The sequence below is a fragment of the Chamaea fasciata genome, unplaced genomic scaffold, assembly GCF_029207755.1.
Source record: "Chamaea fasciata isolate MVZ Bird 193981 ecotype frontalis unplaced genomic scaffold, bChaFas1.0.hap1 SCAF_1, whole genome shotgun sequence".
NCBI classification, from domain to species: Eukaryota; Metazoa; Chordata; class Aves; order Passeriformes; family Sylviidae; genus Chamaea; species Chamaea fasciata.
The window spans coordinates 10305225-10321438 of NW_027094086.1; the positions used below are offsets into that span (position 1 = coordinate 10305225).

The following is a 16214-nucleotide window of genomic DNA, read 5'->3' on the forward strand; positions in this document are numbered from 1 at the left end:
TCCCTTTTCTGTAGCTGCTCAGCCAGCCTGTTTCCTATCACCAAAATGGGAATAAGGACAGAAGACAGAGGCTATGCCTCAATCTCACAGTGAGAAACGCAGATAGGCAGAGACTGCAAGATTCCCACCTATCAATCATTCAAAAACCATTGCTTTTCATAGATATCCAGCTCACGTTGCATCTTTCTTAGACACTGGCTGAGGATAACAGTGACAAAGATCTCAGGAGATGCAACACTAAGACCACCCTTCCCTACACCTGACAAGTGCCAAAAAAAAATCAGGGACTACTGGAAGAAAAAGCGCTGCTGCTTCTGCTGTAAGGCCAAAGCTGGGAATGCCAAAGTTATCAGACAGTGAACTGTTTTGATAGTGATTAAGAAATGCCACTAAGCTCTCCTGAACCAAAGACAAACCATACAGCCTAGATCCATCAAGGTCCACGCAGAAGCACTAATTTCCTAAGGTAAATCAAATGTGCTTCTCCAGGAAGAGAGCAACTGTGGAGTTGACTTTTCCAAACCCAGAGGAAGTTGTTGGCATCCCTTCCCTGCAAAAGCAGACCTGTTGTGGAGAAGAGCAGCTTAGCAAAAGCAGACCTGTTGTGGAGAAGAGCAGCTTAGCAAAATCTTGGATAAATCATACCAAAGGTCCGTCCTCCCACAAGCCAGGAGAGTATGGCGAACTCAGCAGGCCCTGGGAGTACTGCAAGGAGTTCCCTGTTGCTAACTGAAGGTGATGTACCCCCCCTCTGGGTGAGGCTTTTGTGCTCAGCCTTGGCACTAATGGCAGGCTCCAGAGCTCAGGGACCAGAGCAAGCACCCTCTTGCACTTATCTGCACTGATGGGCTCTACACGAGAACAAAGTGCTTGATGCAGCTGCAGTGTTTGTTGGATGCACACTGATGACATCTGAAAGGGAGCCAAGGAAAATGGGGAAAGGAGCGCTGGGGGCTCCTTTTTCCTTATCCCCTTCCAATCACTGGAAATTTATTATTGGTGACATAAAAAATGTTGCAGAATACACTAAAACAACCCAGTCTGGGCAGATGGTCAAAGCAGGATTGTTGCTGTTCTCTCCTGTCCTGACTTGCTGCATTTTTGAAGTTCACGTGATTATCCTTCCCATTCTGTATGCATTTGCTAATGTGATTTGAAAGTGGGTCAAAATGAAACAATTGCCATTTTGCTGTAGCTTAAAAGGACAAAATAGGACATAACTAAACCTCAGTGTTTGGCCTCTTCACATCTTCACTTTTCTTTTGACGCTAACTAGTATATGAGAAATCATATTATAACTTGTGGAGTGAGTAAATATTTTGATCACCAAAAAACAAAAAAAACCCCAAACAAACAAAACAACAACAACAAAAAAAAAACAACAACAAAAAACCCAACACTGAAGAAAGAAAAGGGGAAAAATCACAGCTTTCTCAGTCCCATTAAATGCATCTCATTCATTCAAAATTTAGAATAAAATTCAGGCATTAAAAGTTTATTCCACAACCCCCACCACTGTCATGTTTTCTGTAAAAACTCACACTTTTCACATGGTTCAAAGATACATAATGGACGTGAGGTTTATAATTGCATCATCACTCTTTCAGTTAAAAATCAAACACAAAACCTTCTGCCATCCATTAGTGAATTAATGTCAAATAGGTGAAAGAGGATTGTACTTCAGACAGCCAAAAGAAAAAAATATGAAAAAACACCAGCAAATCAATGTGGTTTGTGTCCAGGGAGGAGGTAGTTTTTTCCCCTCACTGTTCTGGACAGCCATTCAAAGGCCCTGGAGCATCGCTCTGCCCGGGGAGTCTGGCCAGGCCTCAGCAGCCCAGGAAGTGCCAGAGCCTTGCATCCTCCCAGGGTCCAGCAAGGGCTGCAGCCAGCAGGATGGGTACACACAGGAAGGGGAAAGCTTGGTGCTTGTCTGGCAGCTCAGCAGCCCTTCTGAGGAGCACATGGGAATCATCTTCTTCGCAACATCTACCTGGAAAGGAGATATGGGTTATAGTTTGCGACAAATAGCCCACTGCTATCATCCTCTCAAAGCCCTGAGGTTTTGGATTTGATTTTTACCCACTGCTGTTTATCCACTCAGATGCCCTAATCTGAAGCCATGGCTAAGTGGTAACATCTCTGGGGAGCTTAGAGATGGGAGGCTGGGCACATGATGAGCCATCATGGGAGGCCATCCTGACAGCAAACTGGGACAACTGGCAAAAGACTCATGCTGCTCCTTGCCAGTAGCAAGAGCCCTCCCTCCATCCCTGCAAAGCACTCTAACCCAGGACAGTTACCATATTAGAACTCAGCCCTGAGGAGGAGCTCACAGCTGCTTCCCAACCTGGCATGTCTGGAAAGACTGGGATGGGACGAGCTGGGGTGCAGGGAAGACCTGGGAAAACATTTGATCAGGTTGAAAACAAACCTCTGTGAACACCTCTCTCTTTTCTGAGCACCTCACGAGAAATACTACAGAGGCGAGTTTGCTTTTAATAATGAACAAAATACCCCAGCCCTTTTTTATTAAAGACTTACCACTGATTGCTGTCCCCTGTACTTGTCTCTTTTTATACTGCTGTCCTTTCATTCTTCTGAAGGCAGGCAGAGGAGTGCCCGGTGCTGCACTGCTGGGGTTCAGCAAGTGGGTCAGGTTTGGTACAGGACCTCCAGGGACTGCTCAGCTGCAGAGAGCTGATTAAAGTTTCCATAGTATTTTCATCTCAGGTGGTGTCAGATGGTTCTTTGTTCCACTAACTCCTCATCATGCACACACGCAGTGAGAGGGGCATTCACCTTACACAGCTTCAGACATCCAAAGCACAGGAGCACAAATCTCAGCCAAATTTCTCGTCTCCCACATAGTTGCTAGAGGACAACAGCCACTACCAGAGGGAAAGTCAGATATCTTAGACATGTGTCTTAAGGTGAGATGGCTCCAAAGCATTTTGTCCTCACAGTTTACGCTATGCCCAGTGTTGTGGCAGAACTTCCCTACCCCAGGGGGGTAGAAAATGCCTCTCTTCTTTGAGGGAAGAAGGTGCTGGAGAGTACCAGAGCTCTGAGCATAAAGGCAGAAAGACCCAAATCATCCATCCTGCCTTCACTACACTTCATAGCAGTCCCTTTCACCAAAAACCTCTACATAATAAGCCAAATATTTTAGACTAAACCTGCAATGCTAGAGAGACATTCCCTCTAAAATCTGGAAAAGGACATAGAAATTCTAAGGGTTCCTCCTTACGCCAAACCTGCTGATCAAAATTTTCTTCCTCTAGATGTGGCAATCAAGTCACCCCCTTGCCAGCCTTCATCCCAATTAACCAAATACACTGCACTCCTCAAGCCTGTGCAGTCAAAGCAAACCCAAGTCATCTGTGGCTTTCCATGAATTCTTCCTGGCACTTCCCCTCCCTTCTTCCAAGTACTCACCCCTTTAAAAGGACAAAGCCACAAGTCACATCCCTGCTCCTACTTGCTCTGCAAAGTTGCAGGGTTCCTTTCTGTCTCACAGCCCCATCACGAGCTCACTTTCACATGATTACACATGAGGATCCCATGGACTCTGACACAGTGCTCCCCAGCTGGGCTCCAACGCTCTTCAGACGGAACCTGAATTCTTTGTTCCCAACTACACACATTTAACTGCCACAAGTGAGTGTGGGGCTGTTTTTTTTTCCACACTGTGCTATTTTATCAGATACCAGCCTACAAGGGCAGATTACATCCTTACTACTAAAGAGTACGAGGAGATATCCCCAGACAGTGTCTTGCTACAGGATCCCCCGGTACACAATTCCCATGGGCTATGCTGCAGTGATGAGTTGGTCCTCAGGTGTTTGTTAAATCAGGGCTGGCAGAAGGCACCATCCATTCCTGTGGTCACAGGAGGCCCATAATAACCAAGGTAGAGCTCCTTTGGCCACCCATACTGAAATTTAAATAACAAGCCTGATTTCATCCTCCGTATGGAACAATTCAAAAGCAACACAGCATGATGAAAGGACAAGAGAACAGATGAGTTTTGTTGTCTGCATGCTACCAAGGCAAACTTTTCATGGAAACTCAAAACCCCCCCTCAGAACACCCTGACTATGTGATTCATAAATTCTAAGAGCTGAAAGAAACCAGCAAAATTATTTTGTCTGTCCGCCTGCCTAATAAAGACCACAGAATTGCATACAGTGATTTCTGCCCAAAGCCCAGCAATTTGTGGTTCAAACAGAGTATCTCAAGCAGCCCACTGTCCAGCTTTGATGTGAGGATATCCAATGAGGTGCTAACCACTTCCCATGCTGTCAAAAACTGGCTCTTCTACAAGTTGCCTGCATCTCTTCACTACTCCATAATTTTTGTAGCCTTCCCAAGGACATTAAAACTTTTAAGCAATTTTGCCCTATCAAAATTCTCAAACCATCAAAAAGAGGGAAAACAGAGATTCTAAGGCACAAAACACTTAGCAAATACACAGAAAAAGAAGAATAACAGAGAATCTCTAAGTACTCTTCTGCTGTGATTAAATGGATGAAATCTATATTAAAATGCAACTTAAGGTCCACTCATTTTCCCACTCCAGATAACACAGTGGAAAAATTATTTTGGTACAAAACAAAACAAGAAAACTCCAAATGTACACGTGTGTGACTTTAGGGAAAGCACATTTGTTTGGTTACAAAAGTAGTTTTTCCTGCCGCTTATAAAGCTTGCTACAGTTTCACAGCAATAAATATTTCCACAGCAGAGACCTTGAGTAGACAGAACAAAATCCACTCCAAAGCCTATTCCTGAAAAGTCGGCCTAGTAAAAAGACAGCTCACTGCTAAACACCCCCTTCTGACTTTTTGTTTCCCAAAATCACACTGATGGGGAAAGAATTTTTTCCCCTTTTTCATGGAAACAAACCCAAAATGGCAGCAGTCCAGAAGGCTAGAAGACCAGATTCCTCTAAGATGAAAAATAATTATGTTGAGCACAGAATCAACACAAGCACTTCTTCCTTGTATCTTGTAAGTGCAGCACTTGACAACAACCCTGGTGATTAGGTTCCTCCACCCACAGACCCACAACAGCCCAGGCATCAGCCTTGAGACTTCTCTGTAACATCAGCCTATGTTGGAGGATGGGAGGGGGCTTCAGGAACCATGTCCTAAATCCACTCCAATTCCTGTTCACCACCAAGTAACCATATAGACATTTAATAAAACCAGGCCAGAAGGTTCATTCCAACACTGTCTCTTTTATTGCCACTTTAAAAGAGATGCTTTCTCACCCTCTGTCTGCATTTGGCTCCAGTCAAACTTGAGCTGAAAAGAAACTCTCAGGACGGATATCTGTGGTCCCGTGGCTCAGACTCTGCTGGGATGAGCCTGGCTCCATTTTCCACTCCCCCCACAGAGGGATTAGTCTCACCTGTAGAGCAGGTAAAGGTGCAGCTCCAGCTCGTGGAGGTGCTGAGCTGGCTGTGGTCAGCATGTGCTGCTAATAAAGCTACGAGTATTTGTGCTGGGTGTCTCAGGGGAGCTCAAGCCCACATTTCATTGCACAGTTTTACAGCCATACTTTTTGTAAGGTGATAGCATGACCTTTGGTCATGGCTTTGCCATCTGTCCGTGAGATCCTGCTACTACACCAGACAGAGGACTATGGCAACAGGAGCAGTATCCATGTGGAGAAGAACAGGACACATAGGCTTATGAATTAGACACTCACGTAACATGGCAGGTCTACACAAAACACCTAGTGTTTTACCGCATGTGAAACACATGTTTAAAGGAAGAGCAAAGGTGCTCTTCTTTAAGATTTCAGGCAGCACAACTTTGTGCATTGAAACTCTTACATCAATTAAAACTCGGTGTTAACGTGTACAGGTGCAATCCAAACCGGCACAACCTGTGTGGAACGAAAGTGCACCTGAAGCAGGAACAGCTGGGCCCCATTTCTGTACACACAGAGTTGCAGAAATCATCACATAAAGATGCTGTATGGCCACATAACTGCACTGACACTGAAGGAATTCAGACTTAACAATGGTTCAGCTGAAAAGGTATGGCTTCTGAAAAAACCAAAAGCACTGTTTTTTGACGTCCTGGGTAACCAACAGTTAAAGCTCTGCTTTCAAATCATCCATCCTGAAGTGGTCATAGCAGGTAAAAGTAGCAATCCTCACAGCACAACAGCGCAGAAGATGGAGTGAAACCCCACAGCCAGTTTTAAGTATAAGCCTCAGTTTCCATTACTGCTACTATAATGATTTTGCAACTCTCATTTATATTTTTGATCATTTCAGCTCCTAGTTTGTGGCAAATATTTGGAGGGGGAAAAAAAAGGAAAAAGAACCCAAAACCCCAGAGACTGCCCATCCTTGACAGGAACAGTTCTGGCATGCCTGGAATGTGTAAAACCACAAAAGAGCCATTTCTGTTCATATTACTCCTTATGAAATCCCCTTTTAAAGAAGACTCAGCACTGGAGGCTTTAGGCACTCAGCAGAGCCCCTATAGGATTGCCTTTTACTTTGAAATGTGACTTATCAGCCAAAGCCCAGGCAGGTTTGGGTATCTGACTGTTGTGCCCTTTGCTTTGAACTCCGGGACCGTTACGTGCACGGCCGCCAAACTGGTCAAGCAATTTTTCTCCCCTCCTTTGTTCTGAGGTTCGGGATAGATAAAAGCTGCACCAGGCCTGCTGCCTCACCAATGCCAATTTGACTGTTAATTTTACATGTAAGGAAAAAAAAGCGAACAATAAAACCCAACAGCACACACAATGATTATCACTGTTACCCACACAAAGGCCAGAACAACCACAGCATGATTCAACAAGGCCTGGGCTGCACTGGCTATCTCTGGACATGCATGAGAATGTTCTTTGGCAATGCCATTCTGCAGCTCTCTGACACATCCTTTTCTGTTTCTGAGTCTTTTTTTTTTCACCCTCACAGCCTGCCGTAACATCAGCAGGGTGGCAGCCTGGTGAGAGCAAGGCTTTGCTCAGCCCCATCCACTTATAGGGATGCCTACAGGGCACAGGCTGAGCAGATGCCCAGGGAGGTTATGGATGCCCAAACCTGGAAGTGTTCAATGCCAGGTTGGAAGGGGTCCTGAGCAACCTGGTCCGATAGAAGGTGTCCCTGCCCATGGCAGGGGAATTCAACTAGATGACCTTTAAGGTCCCTTCCCACCCAAACCAGCCTGTGATTCTATGTGAGTTTGCTTTGCTGGAGCAACAAGGTGATCAACTCGTATTACTGCATTAGTGCAGCGCTGCCCACACCATCTCCTGAGGTGCCTCAGGTCAAATCCTGTTCCTCTTTAAGTTACTAGGTAATTTTTTTGCTAACTTCTTTTTGTTTTTTGTCTCTCTTTTTTTTTTCATTCCTGAGGCTTCTGGGATCACCTTTCCAGGTAGATCATCACTACAGGCACGTGGCAATCTTAGTGTGAGGCTCATGTCTGGCTTGAACTTCAGAAGTCAGAAAACAGATCAATGCAAGATCAAGCTGAAACACAGGGACTGTTAACCCCAATTTCCAGCACTTATTGCCTTTTGTTTGTGCAGACTGACATGGAGCCCTGCAAACTGCAAGCACTGTAGTTCATAAGCAAGAGGTCTGGCAGGACAAACATTAAAGACTGTAAGAAAGCACAAGCAAAGAAGTATCTGGTAAAGAACTGAAAAAAAAAAAAAAAAAGATAAATGATAAGCAGGAATTCCCCAGTGGGCTGAGTTTATTGGTGTGATTGCTTTCAGGACTTTTTTCTTGTTGCACCACCTTGATTTGCATACAAAGCATCTCTAACAGGAAAAAGCATCTGTCCTGGAGGGGAAAAAAAAAAAACAAAACAAAATACCAAAAAAACCCAAGAAGGATAAAGCTTTTGCTGCCAAGAGTAAAATGTCTTTCAGCACCACATGACATGCCAGAAAACCTCTCTCCTCAAAAACGCAACTTGCAGTGGCACATCACAGCTCTTCCTCCTTGCTCTGTGTCCCATCCCAGGGGCAGCAGCACATAATGCAGCTCCTCAGGAGAGCTTCCATAGTTAGAAAATCTGAAAATGAAAGAAAAAACAAGCAGGTGAGTTGATTTGCATTCCAGATTCACAATTAACACTGCACGAAATTAGTTTGTAGGAAGTGGAAGAGCAAAAAGGAAAACCGCCAACTTGAAAATGCAAATCTTCACCCTTCTACAATCACACGCCGCAGCCAGGATTCCTACAGGCTAGGAAGGCACCAGTAAGAACCCATTTTTCACTACTTTTTCAATGTGGTCACTTCATGAACTTGACAGTGACTTGTGATATGTGGTTTCAATCCTATACCATATATAGCCAGTTTCATTTCCTGAAAAGAACATGAACGGAAAAGCAGAAAACCTTCAAAACGATAGTACAGGTCTTTCTGTCTTTTCTTTCTCCTTTTGGTCTTTTATTGCTACCTTCCTACACTAAAAAGAGACATTTATTAAATTAGTGCAGCATAAAAAATTGATCTTTTTCCAAGGCTCTTGGATCGTCAAGAATATACGTTGCTGCTTTGAAACTCACACACTAACTTGGCAGCACAGCATGGAATGGCAGCATTTTGTTTGAGAATGGTATACATACACAGATACATACTATTCCTCTGCACATGGCTCCCAGGGGTCGTGGTTCAAGCCCAGCGGTGAGCACAGTGAAGTATTTTCCACAGCCCTGTGTACCGGTATTGCAGGACCTCAGCTCTCCGTGGCCATCAACAGTCACAGCCCCACGGGAAGCATAGCAGCAAGTAAAATCTTGCTTTCCAGATGAGTAAGTGAGACAGTGGTAGTTAAAACACTGCACCTCTTTGCTTTTTTCTGCAGAACTCAGGTCATTGCCTCATATGTCTGGGCTATGTGTCTCTCCCTATGGGAGCCTACACCATTATCAGGGAGAAGTCTTTGCCACCCCAGGGCTCCTCTGTGCTCCTCTTCCCTCCTGGCTGCTGAGAAACACCCAGGTTTTCCAAGCACACTTATAGGGGTCCTATTTAAGTGATCATCTAGGCACAGCTCCATGTCACAGCAGCTCTGCCAATCTTCAAAGGCTGGGACAGTTGTTTGGACCACAGGCCAACTGGACCTTAGGAAAGAAACTGCAGCAAAGACCAACAGCAATACTGGGCTGCAGGAGCAGAAACAGCCAGGAGATCTCAGCATCCACTACACCCCATCTAGACACTGCATCTTGTTTTGGTACAAGAAACACATGGACAACCTAGAGCAAGTGCAAAGGAGGAGCACTGGTGGATATGCCCAAAGAGAAGAGGCTGTGGGAGTTAGGCTTGTTCAGCCAGGGTAAGAGATGGCTTTGAGGGGTGCAGCACCCCCAGCACCTGCAGGCAGGTGACTGGGAACACAGCCGAGTTCACCTAAAGCAGGACTTGACCAAAGTCATGAACAACGGTCTGATCTCACAGCTCACCCACCCAAGAATCCTTTGAGCCTCTATTATCCTACAGGCCATCCTCTAACTGCCACCAGTGCAAAGGCTTCAGAAGAAAGGGTGGGAATCACTTGGCACTCAAGGACCTCAATATCCCCCAAGTGAAAGAGTTAGAGAAACAACCACATCCCAAACCGATGAAGGCCCAGAAGGCACCCCTGGGCACTGTGCCTTATGTTCCTCTCAGGACATGAGAGACCCCAGTCCTGCAGGCAATTCCACAGTGGCCCACGTGCAACTGTTCATCTCAGTTGGGGCGTCAGTGGCCAAGGAATCTGTCTCCATGTCCCATCTGCAGCACTCTGCAGCATCTGCAGTCCATCTTTCTCCCCTCTGTATGTGCAGAAATACACACATCTAGTTACAGAACAAGCAGGATTCCCTAGGCCCCATGGCTAGGCCAATCACAGAAGGGATCTCCATATACTGCTGGAGGTGGCAGCCTCTATTCCACAGGATGGAGATGCCTCAAGAAGCCTTCCCTCTGCCCCACAATCTGCACAGTTTTGGTGCAGGATGACCCAGCTACACTGTCAACATAGCCATACCATCCCCTCCATCCCTTGGGTCACAAAGAGTATTGGAAAACTGTCTTCCTTTCAGTCAAAATAGCTTTTGTTGCTAAAGGACAGAAAATGTTCACAACTGAGAAGATGAAAAGGGACTTCACCAATAGCACTACCAAGTTCCAGCTTTTTAGAAGGACCCATACAAACTACAAGGCAACTGCACATGTGCTGGGTGGGCAGAAGAGGAGGAGGTGGAAAAGGAGAGGTTCATCGCCCCAGGCCACCAAGAAAGTCAGTGGGAGAACCACAAATCAACTTCCTCACCACTGGCCCTGAGTCTGGATGCTCCCGTCCTCTTCACACCTCCGCTTGATAGCCGAGCTGTGACAGGAGGTAAAGCTGCCCTCCTCATGTTGCACATAACCAAACTTCTTTTTGGAGACCATTGCGTAAGGGATGCCAGCTCCCCACCAGAAGTCAGCCCTGACCAAAAATCATCTTTCAAAAATGCAAACTTGCATCCACATTAAGAAACCCATCCAGCTTTGATAATATGCTCACCAACATTCTGAGTGTGTTCTGAGATGTGGTCTTGTCTCACAGGAAGACTCTGTAAGGGTTTATACACATGTGAGCATTTTCGTACTTGGAAGTGAGACCAGCAAGCATTTTTACACTTACCTATTCAAAGAGTTTTATTTTCAGTACAAAGAGGGTATCAGACCACTCAGTTTCAACTTCTGCTGAAATTCTTGCGTGACCCAGGACAGCTCATTTCAAGCAGTTCTGAATCCTCATAGTGACTTGTGCTAAACTAAATTTCTGTAACTGCACCAATACCAATGTCTGCATAAATCAGCAAGAAAACCACAACTTCACTTAAAATGAGTACCTTTGTACAGAAATAAAGACTGAAAAACCCCACCTCCAGCTCCTTGTTGGTAGGTAAGCTCTTGAAGCCAGATATACCTTCAGAAACAGACTCCCTCTCCTCTTTCCACCCTCCCATTCCTCCAGTCTTTGAGCTAGGCCTCAGGGCAATACTTTGCAACCTTGTCTGCCAAAGGAGAAGGATGCTTTCTGTCTGAGAAGCCGGGAAGACTGTGCTGGAGCAGAGCAGACCCCGGGCATGCAATTACCCAGGCAGCAGCAACAATATGTTAATTCACTGGATCACTCTGAAATGAAGCACAGTGCAAGTCCCTGGAAAAAGTGAAAAGGAGCCTGTTAAGGAAACTGTGTGAAGGCCTTGTGCACAGCAGCCCCTTGGAGTCCAGACAAGGATGGACTTTGCACAGACATCATTTTTAGACCTGAACTGGCAGCCAGGACGCCTGCTCTTCCCACCGCAGGGCATCTAATGGGAATGACGGGAACCACGCTCAAGGCTGACAGGGGACATCGGGCAACATCCTTATTTTTAAGAGCTGCAGACACATGAATTAGCCCCTGCAAGGGGCATCTGCGGAGCACTCATCCAGGGCAGATTACAGTCATAATGCCATGCACACACTCTGTCACTGTCCAGAGATTTCTCACACTTTCAGGAGAGCAGTCTCCTCCTTGGTGTCTGCAGCTGCCAAGTTCACATCCCAAGCTCAGCTCCTCTATTCAGTTGCCCAGAGCTCCTGAGGTAACTCCTGTCCTCCAACAAACAACAAAGCCAACACAGCAAGGAGAGGAGAAGGAGACTGAAATGGCCCTTTGGTGAATTTGTTATGAGAAGTCAATGCCCTCAGAAGGTCTGCACTGACTGGCTACCTCCTGGTGCCTCATCCTTCTCCCACTAATTCCTGTAACACATAGTTGCTAGACAGAAACTATGGCCTCGTGACAGCATCATGACAGAAGTAGTCTTGCACTTCTAAATCAGAAGGGGTGCCTTGCTGCAGGCAGGAAAACTGGCTTCCCTCCTAGGGAAAAGGGACAGAGGAGGAGTCACAAAGATCTCCGCCACCTCTGGGTTGGACAAACTGCCCACCTGCACACTATGAATACAGATTCCAGAGATCACAAATCTCCTTGAGGAGCAAGCAATTATTTAATCAAAGGCAAGGGCAGCTCTAAACCTGCATAGTCTCTTGTAGAGAACTTTCTGTTGTTATCCATACATAGATTAAACTCACCAAGTGGAAGAGTTGCACACCAAAGCTCTTTCTGCATAAGGCAGAAAGTGTTGACCACTGAGCTGATATATTGAGGTCAGAGGATCATCTGTGCCGACACACTTCTTGAGGAATGCGAGTATGGCTTTCATGCATAAATACAGCTGTTACCCTGAGGAGCAAAGGGTGACCAGTTAAATGCCAAGAAGTATAAATTCAGTTCTTATGTTGCACCAAAACTCCTGGGTTGCTGCAGAAATAGGATCAACAGCAGCAAACATCTGGAGAAAGTCTTCTGCTAGTTTCTGCTATGCACTGGCTTTTTTGGAGACAGTTTTTTGCGTGTAAAAATAAGACAAATCTTGTTTAAAAATGCATCTGTTTTGCACAGATTGAGTTTTGCTCTCCAAGGAGATGGGAAAAGTAAAACACAAAACTAAGCTGCAAAGACAACAGTGCCTAGCCATGAGCCCTAGCCATGAGAACTGATGGCTGCCCCTAAATGGGAGCAATTCGCTGCCAAATGACGTGTCCCAGATGAGTTTCCTGAAAAGCACTGACAACACGCAGTTAAAAGCTCAGTTCAGACAAGCAGCGAAATAAGTCTGTTTTCTGGTTTTTGAGCTGAATATTCAACTCTTTCCATGTTTGCTCTCTCACAGGTTATCTGGGCTGCACAATCAGCAAAACTGCAAAAACACTTGCTGGGGCTCAGCTACCAGGCAGTCTGTAATGGAGCTATTCTGGAGGAAAACAGAAGTGTTATTGTGCTCGCGGCTGTCCCAATACAATTAGTCATATGTGATGGAGAGATACGCGTCCTCACAAAGCTCTTACCACCTTGTCAACAGATGAAGTCAAAATGAAAACATCCTAACTATCAACAACCGACCTGAAAGCTGAATCATGAACCCTGAAAGCAGCCTCAATGCTACTGATTTCTTCTCTGCAGAAGAAGACAGCTGGATTCCTTCCATCTGTCCTCATTATCTTCTTCCCATGTAATTTCTTGACACTGCTCAATGAAATAACGTTTCTTCTTTCATCTCCCCACTCAAGCAACCCTTCTCTCCTCCAGCTGAGCGATGTTTTAGCGCCAGGAAAAGAAACCACACTTGAGGCAAGAAGAGGAAAAGGCCAGAGCTTGGGTGGAGGGAAACAACATGCCAGTTGTCTTCTCTGCATGACCTCAGACAACTTTCCCAATGCTGCTTTGTCTCATTTCCCCACTGAAATAGCAAGTTCCCCACCATAGTAGGTGACTACCTGGCCTGGTGTTACCCATCTCAGCTTAATACTGACAATAATCAGAGGAGGCTGATGGTGTGCCTAAGACTCCCTTACATGTCAGCATCTCATTCAGTCACACAGTGATATTCACCACAACCCAGACCAAGGTTTCACACAGGACTCCTATACTTGTGCACTTCACAAACACCTGTCAGTGTCTTCAAGCTCCAGAGGTCTTGGCAAACACTCCCTTATCACAACAGCACCACTTCTATGCTGCAAGTTAGGAAATCCACATTCTCTCTTCAGCACTTAACAGACATGGTTTGACAAGATATATTTTTGTATCTACACTAATGAGAGATGGAGAAGACTGCCAAACAAATGCGTGGAGTTTCGCTCACGGCTGGTACCAGGGGAAGAACATCAGAATGCCACTCAGTTGTTGGGACTTCTCTAGCTGGAATGTTATTTGTCCAGGAGGCACCACACTGATCTCAAAGGGATCCTGTGGTCACTGCAGGGAGGGATCTGGATCTACACATGCATTGCACGATGGCAGACCCAGGAGCAAACACCTAGCAGTTCCTCTTGATAACCATTACGGAATTCATTTAGAAACAAATTTCTCTTTCAGAAGCCTCTTTCCCAGCACGGACAAATCTTTCGAGATGCAATTTGCACTGCCAGGACTCCAGCAAGGTACAAGGAGAAGCATGTTCTGCTCCATGCTGAGGGTGGCCAGCAAGACAAGGTGCCATTCAGTGGCTCCACATCCATGTCAGAGCTCATAACAGAAAACAAATCTTCCAGATTCAGGTGATTCCCAGGCCAAGTCTCAACCAAACCCACACATCTGCACTCACACCAAAGAGCAGACACACATCAAGACTGAAGAGCAATTGCCATAGGTTGCCATGGCAGTGTGCATGGGTGATTTTATCATCCTTATCAGCTGCAACAGCATTTAGGCCCATTATCAGAGAACACTGGTGTTTTTTAAAGGGTGCACTAGGTGGGAGAAACAGAAAATCGGTGTCAGCCAGAAGACAGAAGTCAGCACACAAAGCAGGTGCCTTTGCTTTGAGCAAGCTGCCTCCCAAGGGCACACAGACATTTACCCAGCCCTGGACTTGTGCTGGAGATGACGGACAATGTTGGGCTGACCAGCAGCCCCCAGCCCAGTGAGCTCTCCCCTGCACAGAAGGATGCACAGCCCTCCAGGGAGCACAGCAACAGCAAGTGGAGGGCACTCGCCTGTGCTCTCCATGGAGCCAAGGGAAGTAGGTCAATCCTTCTGCTTTGCTGAGCCTTTTGGCAGGTCGGTGCTGCGCTGCCGTCACCGCTCGCAGCTCGTCACTTGTGCTGCGTGACAGCCACGTCGTTCAGAAGTTAACAAATTCAATACATCTAATTAAATCAACATTGGCATCCATTCAAAACTCATCTCGTGGCTTTTTGGGGTTTTTTTTCTGCCTTTTTATTCCCTGCTGTTGGTAGTAAAGAGACCCACCGAGGAGAGATGCAAGAGAAGGTTGCTAAGGAGCGAGACAGTTTTTATCTCTTTCTTTATCTCAATTTTTTATCTCTTCTTTATCCCAGTTTTTATTTCCCTGCTGCTCTCCTGTCACAGAATCACAGAGTCATTAAAGTTGAAAAAGACCTCCAAGATCATCAAGTTGTTGCAGAGATGCTTTGTTTTCCTCAAAGGAATGAAACAAATCCACAAAGCATCACTCCTTATGCCTCTTTCCTCCTACACTGCCCCAGACAAAATGACCTTTTCCATCTCCTTACAGGCTTTGCAAACAGAATCTAACACATCCTGGCAATCTTTTGGCTCTGCTGCTTACACTTGCCATGCTGAACATGGAGCTGGCAAGCAAGCCAAGCTGGCACAGCTGGCAAAGGGAGGGCACATCAAAGTGTGACCCACAGCCTCTGGCCTGGGCTGGACAAACTGCAAGGTGGGAGCACATCTTTCACCACCAGACTGAGCAAAGCCAGAAAGCAGCAGGGAGACCACTGGAAATGGTTCCTGCCAGCCCGGGTCTCTGGTTGCTCTCCCATGCAGTTCCTGACTTACACCATATGGCAGCACTGCTTGATAGATGTGGTCATGAACATGGATCACACTGGAGAAGCCATCCAAGACAGGCTAGTGGATGGCCACAGAGCTCTAGACAGAGCACAGGCTGAGGAGCTGCCATTTGCACGCCATGCTCGGTAACATCAGGACACACTGGTGAGATGCCCACACCTGCCCTCCACCACAGACTGACATGGACACTGGGATCACCCTGTCCTATCTCTCATGTCTCTTCACTACAGCAGATCCTTCCTCTTCCATCAAATCTCTTACTACTGCCACAACCTCCCTGCCCTGCGGCCATCACCTGGAAGTCAGGATGGTGACACAACCGGCTGCCTTCCTGTGCTGTGACTAACAGATGCCAAAAACTGCCATTCTCAGTTGCAGGAGTTTAGTTAAAGACATTTGGATCATCCCAGAAGAACAATCTTCTGGCTTGGATCCTGGGAGATAGTTTATTGTTTTTCCATATTCATGTTTTCTACAGCCTTGCTGGCCTGGGGAACTAGGACTAGGGAATATGCCAGGTGCCACCAGACCAAGCCTATGCTGTTTCTTTCAACCAAGCATTGTTTCCTCCTTAGATTGATGTGAAAGATCTCTCTGTCAAAGAGAAGTACTTTGTATCTGTATGGTGGCATTACACACAGAAATTCATCTGCAGTCTGTTCCCTGCTATCACCTCAAAGCCATACTTGTCCTGCCTGATCAAAATGCAGCTGCTTACCTTCCACGTCTGCACTATTTCCTCTCCTTTAATCCACTCTCCTTCAAAACAGCTCCCAAAATACTCAAAACAATT

General features: G+C 46.0%; 2 long non-coding RNA genes across 2 annotated transcripts in view; both read right to left on the reverse strand.

Moving 5' to 3' along the window:
• Positions 1 to 1554: 1554 nt before the first annotated feature.
• LOC136301301 (uncharacterized) lies at positions 1555 to 4426 on the reverse strand. Its single transcript, XR_010723837.1, has 2 exons — positions 2304 to 4426; positions 1555 to 1993 (listed from the first exon to the last, which is right to left on the reverse strand). It is a non-coding gene; the product is annotated as an uncharacterized lncRNA (long non-coding RNA).
• A 3295-nt stretch (positions 4427 to 7721) lies between these two features.
• LOC136301306 (uncharacterized) overlaps positions 7722 to 16214 on the reverse strand; it is an 89639-nt gene continuing 81146 nt past the window's right edge. Inside the window, exon 4 of the long non-coding RNA XR_010723839.1 lies at positions 7722 to 8057. This is a non-coding gene — a long non-coding RNA (uncharacterized lncRNA). The remainder of the gene's footprint in view (positions 8058 to 16214) is intronic.